Here is a 14,269-nt window from a genome sequence, read left to right on the forward strand (position 1 = left end):
CGCTCCAGGTTTAGGATACAAGTCAGTTTGGTCATCATAGGGATCGTAATCAGTCTTTGTCAACATCAGCTTTTGGTTGTTAGTGATTTCAATGAGCATGACAGACTGCTCCGAATGAGAGAAACGATACAAGGCAAAATTAGCAAGACAAGAAGAATCATTGCACCTATTGGTAGACGGACGGTTAATATCCACGAGCCCCATCCCCCGAGTACTGAGTTCAGCCAATCAAACCCCGTCTCGCTAGTCTGTGGAGGGTTGCGTATCGCAGACCGCATGTGTTCAACGATAGAATAATCATTATGTGTCTGTGTGACGAGGGGATGTGTGACGTTGTGTGGGTAGCACTGTTGGCAATGATTCTTATGACGAAAGGCGATACAGAACGGTTTACAGAGGCGGCCAATATCTTGGCATACGGGCTTTTAAATACTAATTGTCGTCCCATCTGCAGCAATAGTCTACTAAAGAACTTTGTGGGCTTATGTGGGACCTATAGAAATCACGTCACCTTAGGCACTTAGTCCCGTCACCACGATCAGCTAAATACCAAGTTTGTGTAAAAGTGTGTGCGTCATGCACTGTTTCTGCTGCAACAATGTGATTGACGTGATTGATCAATAAGTCTTCCACCCAATAAACTTCAATATTGTGCTTTGGTTTATCTTTCCAGCTTAAGGGTCTACCCCCCCCCCGGACCACCAGTGTTGTCGGGAACAGTCCCAGTGATTTGTGACATTATTTCTGTGACAGGGCTACCTGTACCACAGATACCACCTATACCAGGAGAAGAGTGCACGATTAGGAATAGGTTTGTATGTATGAGTGGATGTGCAGGTCGACATCTAATGATTTGTGTCTAGTCTGCAACAGTAGTCTGTGGTCAGGGAGCTTTGGGGAGAAAGAGGTGCGGTAGCAAAGTCATGTCATCTAACCTCTGTCCTAGTTACGTGGCTATATAGTATGCACTAATGAAGTTCAGTCCTCCTAAGAGTACAGTTTCTGTGTCATCAACATTTTCTCCTAAAACTACATGTCTGTGATTTCGCAGGCTACTAGATACCACTTAAAACCGTCTATCATGGAGTCACGTGGGAATGGAGTGTTGATGTGTTGGGGTGTAGTGCGTCATGTGTGTAGCTGTGTATATGCAGATCATTGCTCGTGAGCATACGTCCTCCTAGAGGCCTCTTGATGGAGAATTATGGTCTAGTTCTCCTATTGCAGTCCCGTCTTCTCCAGCTCAGTGCTCGGCTCTGGCACCCTCCTGCAGTGGCTCGCATGCATCCACATGGCTCTCTGGCTGGCCTTTACCACGGAGTGAGTGACGAAAAGGCTCTAGAATGGCCCAGACCACCGTGGCTTGTTCCACCTGGTCCTGCGGAAATCCTTGATCCACTCTCCGGGCTTCAGATCATGCAGCGGACCCATGGCTGGAGCTGGAAGCGCTGCTTTTACCTGCTTGTATATAGAGTGCAGAGCAGAGGACAGGGTTGCACAGTAATTTAACATTGCATCATCACATGCTGCAGCGTCAGGAAGAGAAGTTGTCACAGGTCCAATTCCTGTGTGTGGTCTCCCAAACAGTATCCCAAAGGGGCTAAGCCCATCCTAAGCCTGTTTCAGAACAGCATTTGCTCAATCTGTTTTTCAGTGTCCCATTTTCTCTCTCTACCGCTGCACCACTAGCTGGATGATATGCACAGTGCTGCTTTAAGTCAACACCAAAACTTCACCCACATACTTAAGGGCATGGCTCACAAAAGGTGTGCCATTATCACTGGAGATTATCATTATCACTACCGTGTCTGAGTCCTGTTTGGATGTAGGGACGTGGCCTTCTCTACCTTCAAACCTCAATCCATGTTATGAGTTGCGCAAACAGTGTAAACAAATTTTTTTTTTTTTTTTTTTTTTTTTTTTTTTTTTTTAAAAGAGTAATTAGAGAAACCAATGCTTTATCACAGCCATCATTCCCCCTTTTGATGCATGGTCCCTGCCATGGCATAGCCAAACTCCGTCAACAACCGTGCAGCCTGCTTTGGTCCACACAGCCTTTTCCTCGTCCGTAACTCATGCTTGGAGGTCTGAAAGCTGTAAAGAAGGAATGATTATTTTCTTTTGAGTTTTGGGACTATAGATGCAGCTGCTTGCTTTGCTGCACTGTCCGCTCGAGCGTTTCCTAGGACAATAAAATTTAATTTGTTAGTGTGTGCATCACATTTGCATACTGCAATAGTTTTGGGGAGTAGGACTGCATCCAGCAGCTCAGAGACTAGTTTGTGGTGGGCTGTGTGTGTTCCAGAACTCGTCAGGAAGTTCCTGTGTTTCCAAATTGTTCCAAAATCATGTACTACCCCAAAGGCATATCTACTGTCTGTGAAGATATTTACTGACCATCCCTCAGCATGTTTACATGCTTCTATGAGGGCGTACAGTTCAGCTGCTTGTGCTGACAGGTTTGAGGGGAGACTTCCTGACAGACCGTCTCGTGTACGGTTACCACAGCATAGCCCACTTGATTTTTACCTGTCTCTGGGTCACGTGACGCTGACCTGTCCACAAAGAGAATCAGATCTGAGTTTTCCAATAGAACATCTTTCAGGTCGACTCTAGGAGAGCAGAGTTCGTTAGTCGGTACAACACAATCATGTGGTTCCCTGTCTCCCTCTGTTGGAAGAAGAGTTGCAGGGTTAAGGACAGTACATCGTTTTATAGTGACATTTGGCATGTCTAGTAGTTTAGTGTTATGGTGCAGCCACCGTTGGGTGGACAGGTGTGAGGTTTTCTGTTCAAGTGAGAGTAACAACACCTCATGTGTAACCAAGAGGATCAATTCTGAGTAACCTACCAGGTCTCTGGATGCCACCACAGCTTTCTCACCTGCTGCTACTGCACATACACACGGGAAACTCTGCAGCGACTGGATCCAACTTTCCTGAGAATGAGCTGTCCAACCTGTTGCATATGCCATCTCTCTGAGCGGTGCTTCTAGAATGATATAGTTTAGAATTAAAGATCTTCGATACGAACACATACCTAGGATATAAAGAACTTGTTTCTTCGTCAGAGGCTGGGGAATCTTCTGGATTGCAGATACTCTTTCAGCGGAGAGTTTCTTTCCCTTTGCAGAAATGTTATGACCCAAGAAATCTCACTTCTTGTTGTACATACTGTAATTTGGAGAGACTGGCTTTGTGTCCCTCTTTGGCAAGATGCTGCAACAATTTAATGGTGTCAGTTTCACACTGTGCCCTAGAGAAAGTGATAGAGGTGCTAAGCTGTCCTTTAGCATTTGGTTGTATATCGTTAGTGACTCTCAATACCATTAAAACAATCGAGTGAAAGTGTAAGAACGTCCCATCAAATATGAATGCAAACCGAAACTGATTGTCTTTATCAAGAGATATACTGAAAAAACACATTAGCTAAATCTACGACTGAAAACCATTCGCTATTTGCTGGAACCTGGCTTAATATAGTGTAAGAATTTGGCATGTCTGGAGGTCTCTGTTTGACTGCTGCATTAACCACTTGCAAACTTGTACACATCACCATTCATCAGGTTGCAGGTTTTTTTTTTTGCTTCTCTCACTGGAAATATTAGAGTGCGCACTGCCGAATCAGGACAGGGACCAATGACCCCTGCCTTCAATAATGAATTGAAATCTGGTCTAATGCCCTCAATAGCTTCTGATTTAAGAGGGTATTGACATTGTCCGGGCCTAAAGTCACATTTGGGCATGATCACGACTGCTGGTGCACTTCAAATCAGGCCTACATCATGTTTCCCTTGGGCCCACAGACCAAGAGGCACCTTCTTCAATTGTGGGTGTATCTCTAGGGGTGTAGGGCTTGTCCCAAGGTTCAGAAACATTCCCTTGTCATGACATATGACATATTACATCCCAGTTAACCTTGCACTTTTCCTGAAAGAATTTTTATAAACTCCCAGCGTCAGGCTTTACCACATGTTGGAAGTGGGTTTCTGTTCCCAATCTGTAATTTTTCCACTCTCACATAATCTGACCCACAGTCACACGTCTTTCTACTGTTTGTTCTTTATTTTGGCTAATGAGACGTGGGGCACTGATTCTGGGACGAAAAATGCACGCAACTTTGTGTCACTCAATTTGACTGAGCATGCACAAAATTTGTTACATCAATATAGGTACACCTCTTCGCTTTCTGGGATATCCATAAACCATTCTTTCTCAAAATAAAAGTCTCTTCCTTCATGCACTCGCGCTGTGCGATGAAGGGCAGAGGACAGCATAAAATCAACACAGTTGTCCTTCATCTTATCATGTGTCACTGTCAACAAACGAGCACAGGCTCTAGGCTTGTTATGCATGGACCATTGATAAACACAGAGCTCTGTTTCTCTAACAAATGGAGTTCCCAAAGATGAGTCACCAGTTATTGTTACTCCCTGAGGTGAGGAAATCAAATTTAAGTGTAAAACACACATTAAGTCCCTGCCCAGTAGATTGACTGGACATGAAGACGAAATTAGGTCTAATACTAAATGTCCTGTTACACCCATGGAGTGCAGTGACCATGAACTCGTTTTCGGGGATTCTTTTAATTCGCAGTGTTTTATTACTGAATACATTGCTCCTAAATCTACCAAAAATGTGACACTTTGCCCATTAACTACAAGAGATATACATGGTAACTGTGTAAAAGGAGAGGCATTATACTTTAATAGGTTAAAGGTCATGACTGGTTCAGACATTTGTGAATTGTCAGTCTGACTAATGTTGATGTGGGTGTGTGCATATATTCCTGTTCTTTGTGAGCTAACTGAAAGTTTGGGTGTCTGATGTCACCTATTCTGTTCCCAGGTGCCTCACCCTTCCCTTAGCTCCGCCCATCAGTTCTAGACAGTCTCTTGCAAAATGTCCAACTTTTCCACAGTTGTAACAGTTTAATCCTGGTCCATAGCCCTGATGGCTGGGTCTTCCTCGTCGGCGTGCTTTTGGTCTTCCTCTCCTCTCCATCTTTCTTTCCTTTGCCTCTCGTAGGAGCATCTCCATGTGAATTGCATACCTTTCCACTTGTGTGAGGTTTCTAGTGTCCTAGATGATACACTGTTGTTTGTCTATAATGGCAATTTCTGGTTTCATGCCGTTCATAAATCTGTTTCTGAGATGTGCCTCCCATGCTGTGACGGCCACCTGCCCATCTGCCAGAGCATCAGGTTTCTCCAAGCCTGAATTTGCATCATGGATCTCAGTGAGCCTGGACAGGTACTGTGATACAGTCTCTGAATCTTGCTTCTTGCACTTTGCTTTTTTTGTCATGTCCAGTTGCATAGGAAAAGTGTTTGTCAGCCTCTGCTGGACTGCCGCGATTTGTGCTATGTAACTTGTGTTGACTCCATCATCCCACTGTGGGTTGATCAGGCGGACATTGTTCTCTGGGAATTCACGTGAAACCTTGACCCAGTCCGTACCAAGTTTCGCCGTGAGCAGTCGTCGTAGTTCATGAGTGGTGGATCTGAATTCTCTGCAGAATATCTGAAGTTCATCCTCAAACTTTCGTCTTCCTACTTCGCGGAGCACTGGCAGATGTGTCATGCTGTTCCTGTTGTCTTCCAATGTCCAGGGTCTGTGAACTAGCATAGGGCCTCCTTCTCTGGCCACATCTAGCATTGGGGCATTTACCACGGTGTGCACTGTCCCTTCTCTGTCCGATTTTGTTGGTCTGAAGCCCTCAGGCAGCAATGTTGTTGGTCCCTTCACTTGGGATCTCGTGTGTAATGCCACCGGACGGCTGGCGCATAGTTCGGTGGGGGTTGATGGCTCAGTTCTGACAGGTTCGGATAGAGTGGCATAGGCTGGGCCACTTCATCGTGAGGAGGTGCCTCTGAAACTACAGGTTCCTCCCTCCTTACTGGCTGTGCATCGCGGTGGGGCAGAGTCCAGGTCGGGATTGGCTTTCTGTAATTTAGCACACCGAGAAACAGATGAGGGCCCTGCTTTTCTCTCTTTTATGTGCCTCACTCTGCCATTCAGCAAATGCCTTCCAGTCAGCTAAAAACTGCACTTTGCTCTTTGTTTTAGGGGTCTCTCTCTCCTTTGTCTCTAAATTAAGTTTCAGTTGTTCTAACTGTCCATCCATCCATCCATCTTCTATACCGCTTATCCTTTTCAAGGTCATGGGGAAACCTGGAGCTTATCCCAGGGAGCATCGGGCACAAGGCGGGTTACACTCTAGACAGGGTGTTGTTCTAACTGTCTGAGGCTAAAACTACCTTTTTCAGGAAAAACACATTCTTTAACCCATAAATCGTATTGATTCAAACATCCTTCCCCATAATTCACATGCATAAACGTGATATTAGAATCAACATATGAGTACCCTGTACATACTATAGCATGTGTCTCAGGATGTGCTTTGCTACATGTTTTTCCCATATTTTTTATTTATATATATATTTTTTCTTTTACAGCTTCTATAACTTTAAAAGTTTTAATCAATTTAACATGCTATGAAAATCAAGTGAATATGCATTCTCGTGCACAGACAGAAAAGGTTCAAAATGTGTGCCAAATCTCTAGACATTTAATTAATCATATAACTTATAGGTTCAATAGGGCAAACCTTAAGAATGTAAAAGAATTTACCTGTGAGGGCGAGTCCACATACAGCAATTTGGTAGGACTTACAGTTTTCTCTTCCCTTCTTTTTTTTTTTTAATAATAATTTCTTTATTATTATTATTATTATTATTATTATTATCTCAGTAAAATTTATTAGTGCGTTAAATTTGCCAAATGTATCATGTACCGCTGATATGATGGAATGAGTCAATGGGGCATGCCACTTGATAATAATCCACCATAAAAATACTGTGCCTCTTGCGCTTCTTAATAAGTACTCTCTTTACTTATTTATTCCTCGAAATGGACTCTTTCTGTTTATTTTTACCATTATCTCTTTTTCTCTCTATATATATACCCGTCGGTATATATCTTAGTTTTGAAGCTGTGATCTAAGAAACACCAATCTCTCTGCTGTCGCAGAGACGAAGTTCCTCGAACTTCCTTTAAGAAATCGCCTCCATGTAATACTTCTCTCAATGTAATACACGCATTTCTTATATTATTGACTCCCTTCCATACAGACAGCAATATACTCTGACTTTATAAAATTCAAATTTACCTTTAGGCTGTTTCTTGATTATTTCTGATTTCAGTGGTAAGGCTGCCTCGGTCTTTCGTGCTGCACAATAAAGGGCAAACCCCCTGCGTGTCAACACGGATTTCAGGGTGAAAACTTTTCTACGGGCATCCTCCGGTTTGCTTGTTGTCCAGAAAATCTGAAAGACTCGCGCAGCCCAGCCAGGAGACACCAAATTGTTGTGGAAATTAGACAACACTCAGAGACTCGTCCTCTGAAGGTAAAAAGGTTTATTACAGAAAGATGGTTAATACAGGATAGAATAAAGCAGGATAGAATAATGAGAGCGCTCTGAAGCCCTTGTACTAAACCACTACTATATATATGAAACGCAGAGCATGACATAATTCTGTGTACCAATAAGAAGCAGCTTGAGGCAGTTCAAACAGGCTTTGTTTTAGGATATTGGAAGATGTTTAGACGAACCTTGAATAGAAGAACATGTTTGTGTCTCTGTAAGCAGATAAACATTCTGTACTGATCTCAGTGACATGACATGGCCTTCTTAGGTGTTATCCTCTGATGAGAATGAAATAGAACAAGAACAAAACTATTACAAAGTAAAAATGAATAATTTCCCTCACATTATGAATGTAGAAATAAGATAAAAGACGATTTTTTGTTTTGTAAAGAGCTGTGTCCCATAACGACGGCAAACAATATTTTTGAAACTTTGAATAATTTCATGAGATTAAATGAGAGAAACTGGAGCAACTATATTGGGGTCTGTACTGATGGAGCTGCCGCGATGACTGGCAGGCAGTCTGGGGTAGTTCAGCATATCAAATATGTTGCTCCCCATGCCATTTCAGCACACTGCTTTCTGTACAGAGAGGTGCTTGCTACAAAAGAAATGTAACCCAGTCTTCATGGCATTTTAGATGTGGCCATAAAAATCGTGAACTTTGTGAAAGCCAGAGCCACCAACTCCAGGTTATTCATTGCTCTCTGCGAAGAGGTAGGCACTGATTACCATACCCTGCTCATGCACACTGACATGAGGTGGCTGTCCAGAGAGCGGGTGCTGATGCATCTATTCAGCCTGAGGGATGACTTGTGTGACTTTCTTGCGGACAAGAGACCGGACCTTGTAGAGTTTTTTGACAATGGCAAATGACTCACTCAACTCAGCTACCTTGCAGACATATTCGGTGAAATGAACAAGCTGAACAGAGCAATGCAAGGTGCAAACATAAATACTGTGGTGCAGCATGAACGAGTAGAGGCTTTCAAAAGAAAACTACAGAGGTGGAAAACCTGTGTCTCCTCCAGGATCATTGACATGTTCGAGCACACCCATGCATTTATTGCAGACAGACACTTGAATTGTAAAATCATTCGTCAACGTCAGGTCTTGGAGAAGTTTGATAATTATTTCCCAGCTCTAAATGAGGAGCAGGCAGCTTATTTTCTGTGGATCAGAAACCCCTTCACTGAGAACATTGAAGCAAAGCTTCCAGCTACTTTGCCATCAAGACTTTTGGAAGAGCTTATAGAAATGTACTCTGATGACAGTAAATATCCTGAGAGCCTGTTTCAGTGAGGTCCCATTGGAATCATTCTGGTCTGAGACTGCAGGAGAACACCCAGTCTGTTACTCAGCTGCAATGAGCAGCTACAACCTACATTTGTGAAGCTGGGTTTTCAACCATGACAGCCCTTCAAACCAAATACAGATCCAGACTGACCCTTGAGGATGATATGTGTCTTGCCCTGTCAAATAGCTCTCCGCGCATTGACCAAATTATTACTCACTGCCAGCAGCAATCCTCACATTCACTGATAAAGCCTCACAAATAACATGCAAGTATTGAGGTCCCATACAGCAGTACATTTTGTAATAGCCTATATTCATTCTTTTTTTCTACAAACCAGTGTGAATACTGACATTTTTGAAATTGCATTTCAAATAGGGCCAATGTATGGGCTACGCCTTACATTTTTAAATTACAAATGGCCTACTGATGTTTTTGTTATTCAGTATTATAGGTTATTTGCACATAAACATACAGTATCTCACAAAAGTGAGTACACCCCTCACATTTTTGTAAATATTTGATTATAACTTTTCATGTGACAACACTGAAGAGATGACACTTTGCTACAATGTAAAGTAGTGAGTGTACAGCTTGTGTAACGGTGTAAATTTGCTGTCCCCTCAAAATAACTCCACACACAGCCATTAATGTCTAAACCGCTGGCAACAAAAGTGAGTACACCCCTAAGTGAAAATGTCCAAATTGGGCCCAATTAGCCATATTCCCTCCCTGGTGTCATGTGACTTGTTAATGTTCCAAGGTCTTAGGTGTGAATGGGGAGCAGGTGTGTTAAATTTGGTGTCATCGTGCTCGCATTCCCTCATACTGGTCACTGGAAGTTCAAAATGGCACCTCATGGCAAAGAACTCTCTGAGGATCTGAAAAAAAGAATTGTCGCTCTACATAAAGATGGCCTAGGCTATAAGAAGATTGCCAAGACCCTGACACTGAGCTGCAGCACGGTGGCCAAGACCATACAGTGGTTTAGCAGGACAGGTTCCACTCAGAACAGGCCTCGCCATGGTAGACCAAAGAAGTTGAGTGCACGTGCTCAGCGTCATATCCAGAGGTTGTCTTTGGGAAATAGATGTATGAGTGCTGCCAGCAATGCTGCAGAGATCGAAGGGCCAAGACCCTGACACTGAGCTGCAGCACGGTGGCCTTGTCCTGTGGTCTGATGAGACCAAGCTAAACGTATTTGGTTCAGATGGTGTCAAGCGTGTGTGGCGGCAACCAGATGAGGAGTACAACGACAAGTGTGTCTTGCCTACAGTCAAGCATGGTGGTGGGAGTGTCATGGTCTGGGACTGCATGAGTGCTGCTGGCACTGGGAAGCGACATTTCATTGAGGGAACCATGAATGCCAGCATGTACTGTGACATACTGAAGCAGAGCATGATCCCCTCCCTTCGGAGACTGGGCCGCAGGGCAGTATTCCATCATGATAACGACCCCAAACACACCTCCAAGATGACCACTGCCTTGCTAAAGAAGCTGAGTGTGAAGGTGATGGACTAAACCCTATTGAGCATCTGTGGGGCATCCTCAAACGGAAGGTGGAGGAGCACAAGGTCTCTAACATCCACCAGCTCCGTGATGTCGTCATGGAGGAATGGAAGAGGACTCCAGTGGCAACCTGTGAAGCTCTGGTGAACTCCATGCCCAAGAGGGTTAAGGTAGAGCTGGAAAATAATGGAGGCCACACAAAATATTGACACTTTGGACCCAATTTGGACATTTTCCAAGACTTAGGGGTGTACTCACTTTTGTTGCCAGCGGTTTAGACATTAATGGCTGTGTGTTGAGTTATTTTGAGGGGACAGCAAATTTACACTGTTATACAAGCTGTACACTCACTGCTTTACATTGTAGCAAAGTGTCATTTCTTCAGTGTTGTCACATTAAAAGATATAATCAAATATTTAAAAAAATGTGAGGGGTGTACTCACTTTTGTGAGATACTGTATCTGGTTATAGTAATAAACATACTGTTTGTTTGAAAACATTTTTGTCATCCTTGCTGCAAGCTTACAAGAGCGATAATATCATAAAATGTGAAGGGAGGCCCTAATATATATATTGGGGAAAAAGGGGGTCTCAGACAAAAAATGGTTTGGAACCACTGACCTAAAACTTCATCAGATTTTCACACAAGTCCTAAACATATCTATTTAAAGAGAAACCCAATTAAACAAATGAGACAAAAATATTACACTTGGTCATTTATTTTTTGAGGAAAATGATCCAATATTACATATATGTAAGTGGCAAAAGTATGTGAAACTTTGCTTTCAGTGTCTGGTATGACCCTCTTGTGCAACAATAACTGCAACTAAACCTTTCCAGTAACTGTTGATCAGTCCTGCATCAGGTTAGAGGAATTTTAGCCTATTCCTCAGTAAAGAACAGCTTCATCTCTGTTATGTTGATGGTTTTGGTCACATGAACTGCTTGCTTCCGGTGCTTCCACAACATTTCTATTGCATTAAGGTCACGACTTTGACTTCGCCATTCCAGTACATTAAATTTAATCTTTAACCATTCTGTGCTAAAATGACTTGTGTGCTTACTGCATGACCCACTTTCTCTTGAGATTCAGTTCACAGACAGATGTCCTGACATTTTCTTTTAAATTCACTGGTATAATTCAGAATTCATTGTTCCATCAAAAAAACACCATGTTTGGCAGATCAAATAAGGTTCTTCTGGTGGAATGGAGTTTTCCTGTCTCCAAACATTGCACCTCTTATTTAAACCAAAAATTTCTATCTTGGTCTCATCAGTCCACAAAACATTTTTCCAAAATTACATTTATTACAAGATACATTTGTCTACATATCTTTAGCAAATGCAGACAGGCAGAAATGCTCTTTTTTGGAGAGCATTGACTTTCTCCTTCAACCCTGAAGTGCACACCATTGTTGTTCAGTGTTCTTCTGATCACAAACATTAACATTAGCCAATATGTTAGAGGCCTTTGGTTGCATAGAAGTTACCCTGAGTTCCTTTGTGACCTCATGGGCTACTACATGTCTTGCACTTGGAGTGATCTTTGTTGGTCAACCACTCCTGGGGAGGGTAACAATGGTAATTAATTTGCTCCATTTGAGCACAATCTGTCTGACTGTGGATTGGTGGAGTCTAAACTTTTTAGAGATGGTTTTTTTAACCTTTTCCAGCCTGATGAGCATCAACATATCTTTTTCTGAGGTCCTCAGAAATCTCAATTGTTCATGCCATGATACACTTCCACAAACATGTGTTTGAAGATCAGATTTTGACAGAGCACTGCTCTTTAAATAAAACAGGGTGCTCACCCACACCTGATTGTCATCCAGTTGATTGAAAACATCTGACTCTAATTACACCTTCAAATTAACTGCTAATCCTTGAGGATCACATACTTTTGGCACTCACAGATGTAATATCCAATGTAATATTGGATCATGTTCCTCAATAAATAAAAAACCAAGTATAATATTTTTGTCTCATTTGTTTAATTGTTTTTCTTGTTGTCTAATTTTTGGAAAATCTGATAATGTTTTATGTCGTATTTATGGATAAATACAGAAAATTATAAAGGGTTCACAAACTTTCAAGCACCTCTGTAGTCATCATGGCTTGAGGGTACCTGCACAGTTGCAGAACAGCTTCACCTAGTGTTCACGAGATCTGAAAAAACCCAAATTTTCACTTATAACTTCTGAACTGTTTGGAGTAAAATCATGAAACCGGTCGCGTTAGATTCTCTGGATCGAAGTCAAATGTCATATCATCTTAGGTCAGCCATTTTGAATCAGATGTAAAATGCTGTATTTCATGGAAAATGTAACATTTTCTTCAGAAAATCCTAACAAAATTTTATGGAAATTTGATTAGTTGATTAGTCAAACTTTTTGGACCAAACTTAGTATGTCATACCCATCATGACTAGAGGGTAACAGTTTTGGAACATCGCCACCTAGTGTTCACAAGATATGAAAAAAGCACGTTTTTGCTTAGAACTTCTTAATATTTTGTCATAAAATCGCATAACTGGTCTCATTAGATTCTTTGGGGCATACCAAGTCTAATGATGTGACATTTCCTTAGGTCAGCCATTTTCCATGTTGCCCATTTTGAATTCTATGGCAGCCTATAGAAATGCTTGCGGGAAAGTAGAGGACAATCTCATCATTAACCAGAGTAATTTTGGAGTCTCTATCTCAAACCCTCTAGCTCCACCAACAGCTCAAATGTGCTGTACTTTTTCGAACTCCTCCTAGGCGGTTTGTCCGATTTTCACCAAAATTGAATCAGATCAATTTCAAACCATGCTGGCAAAAAGTTATTAAAAGCTTTTTGATAGACCCAACTGTTCTTGTATAGCACGTCAAAAAAAATTAAACAAAGAGCATGCCAAAATGGATGTGAGGCTGTATCTCCGCAACGGTTTCGCATATTAAGACAAAACTGGTACTTGTCATCACAAGCATGACCAGAGGGTACCTGCACAGTTTTGGCACAGTGCCACCTAGTGGTCACAAGATATGAAAAATGGATAATTTTGCAAAGAACAGGTTGACATGTAAAACACTATCAGGTTTGACATGTGTATAAATTATTGTATATTATGGAATGTTTCACACGTATTATTCACATAAATTACTAGACTTCCTAATACTTAACAATTTACCTCAAGAACCATTGGTGTCTTCTTTGGTGGTATGCATTTTCTTTGGTGGACATCCTAACATATCCTCTACTATAACTCAGACAGACAAGACTAACAAAGGCCTATCGGAACGAAACTTGGTAGACCTGTTTTCCTCTTGGTCCCAAAGATGTATGAGAAATTTGAAACCAATCAGCCTTTCGGGAGCGCTATCACGTTTTTCATGCACGTGAATTGTTTTATAGCAGTGTTTCACACAAACACAAGTAATTCAAAATGGCGGACACACAAAATGGCCGACCTAAGAAAATGTCAAATCATTTGACTTGGTATGCCCCACAGAATCTAATGAGACCAGGTTTATGATTTTATGACAAACCATTCAGAAATTATAAGCAAAAATGTGCTTTTTTCACAGCTTGTGAGCACTAGGTGACACTATTCCGAAATATGATAGTGATGACATTTACTAAGTTTGGTCCAAATACACTAAAGTGTAATGGAGATATAACCTCACATCCATTTTGGCGTGTTCATTCTCAAATCTGCTTTCCCATTATTCGAGAATGGTTTGACGAGTCAAGTTGAATTGGATAACTTTTTGTCGGCATGACCTGGAGATATAAAATTTTAAAGCGATTGAATTTTTGTGAAAATCGCACAAATGGTCTCGGGGGAGTTCAAAACGTTAGTCTTTCAAACATTTCAAAATGGCAGACAGCAAGTTTGCCTGACCATGGCATAATTGTTGTCATTGATCACGGAATTTGTTTTCGTGTTATTCGAACATGGTTTAGTCTATCAAAAATAACTAAATTTTTTGCCAGCATGGTCTGAAGATGATCTGTGTGAAATCTGGTGAAGATCTGATGAACCATCAAGGATGAGT

The sequence above is a fragment of the Ictalurus furcatus genome, chromosome 4 (genome assembly GCF_023375685.1).
Source record: "Ictalurus furcatus strain D&B chromosome 4, Billie_1.0, whole genome shotgun sequence".
NCBI classification, from domain to species: Eukaryota; Metazoa; Chordata; class Actinopteri; order Siluriformes; family Ictaluridae; genus Ictalurus; species Ictalurus furcatus.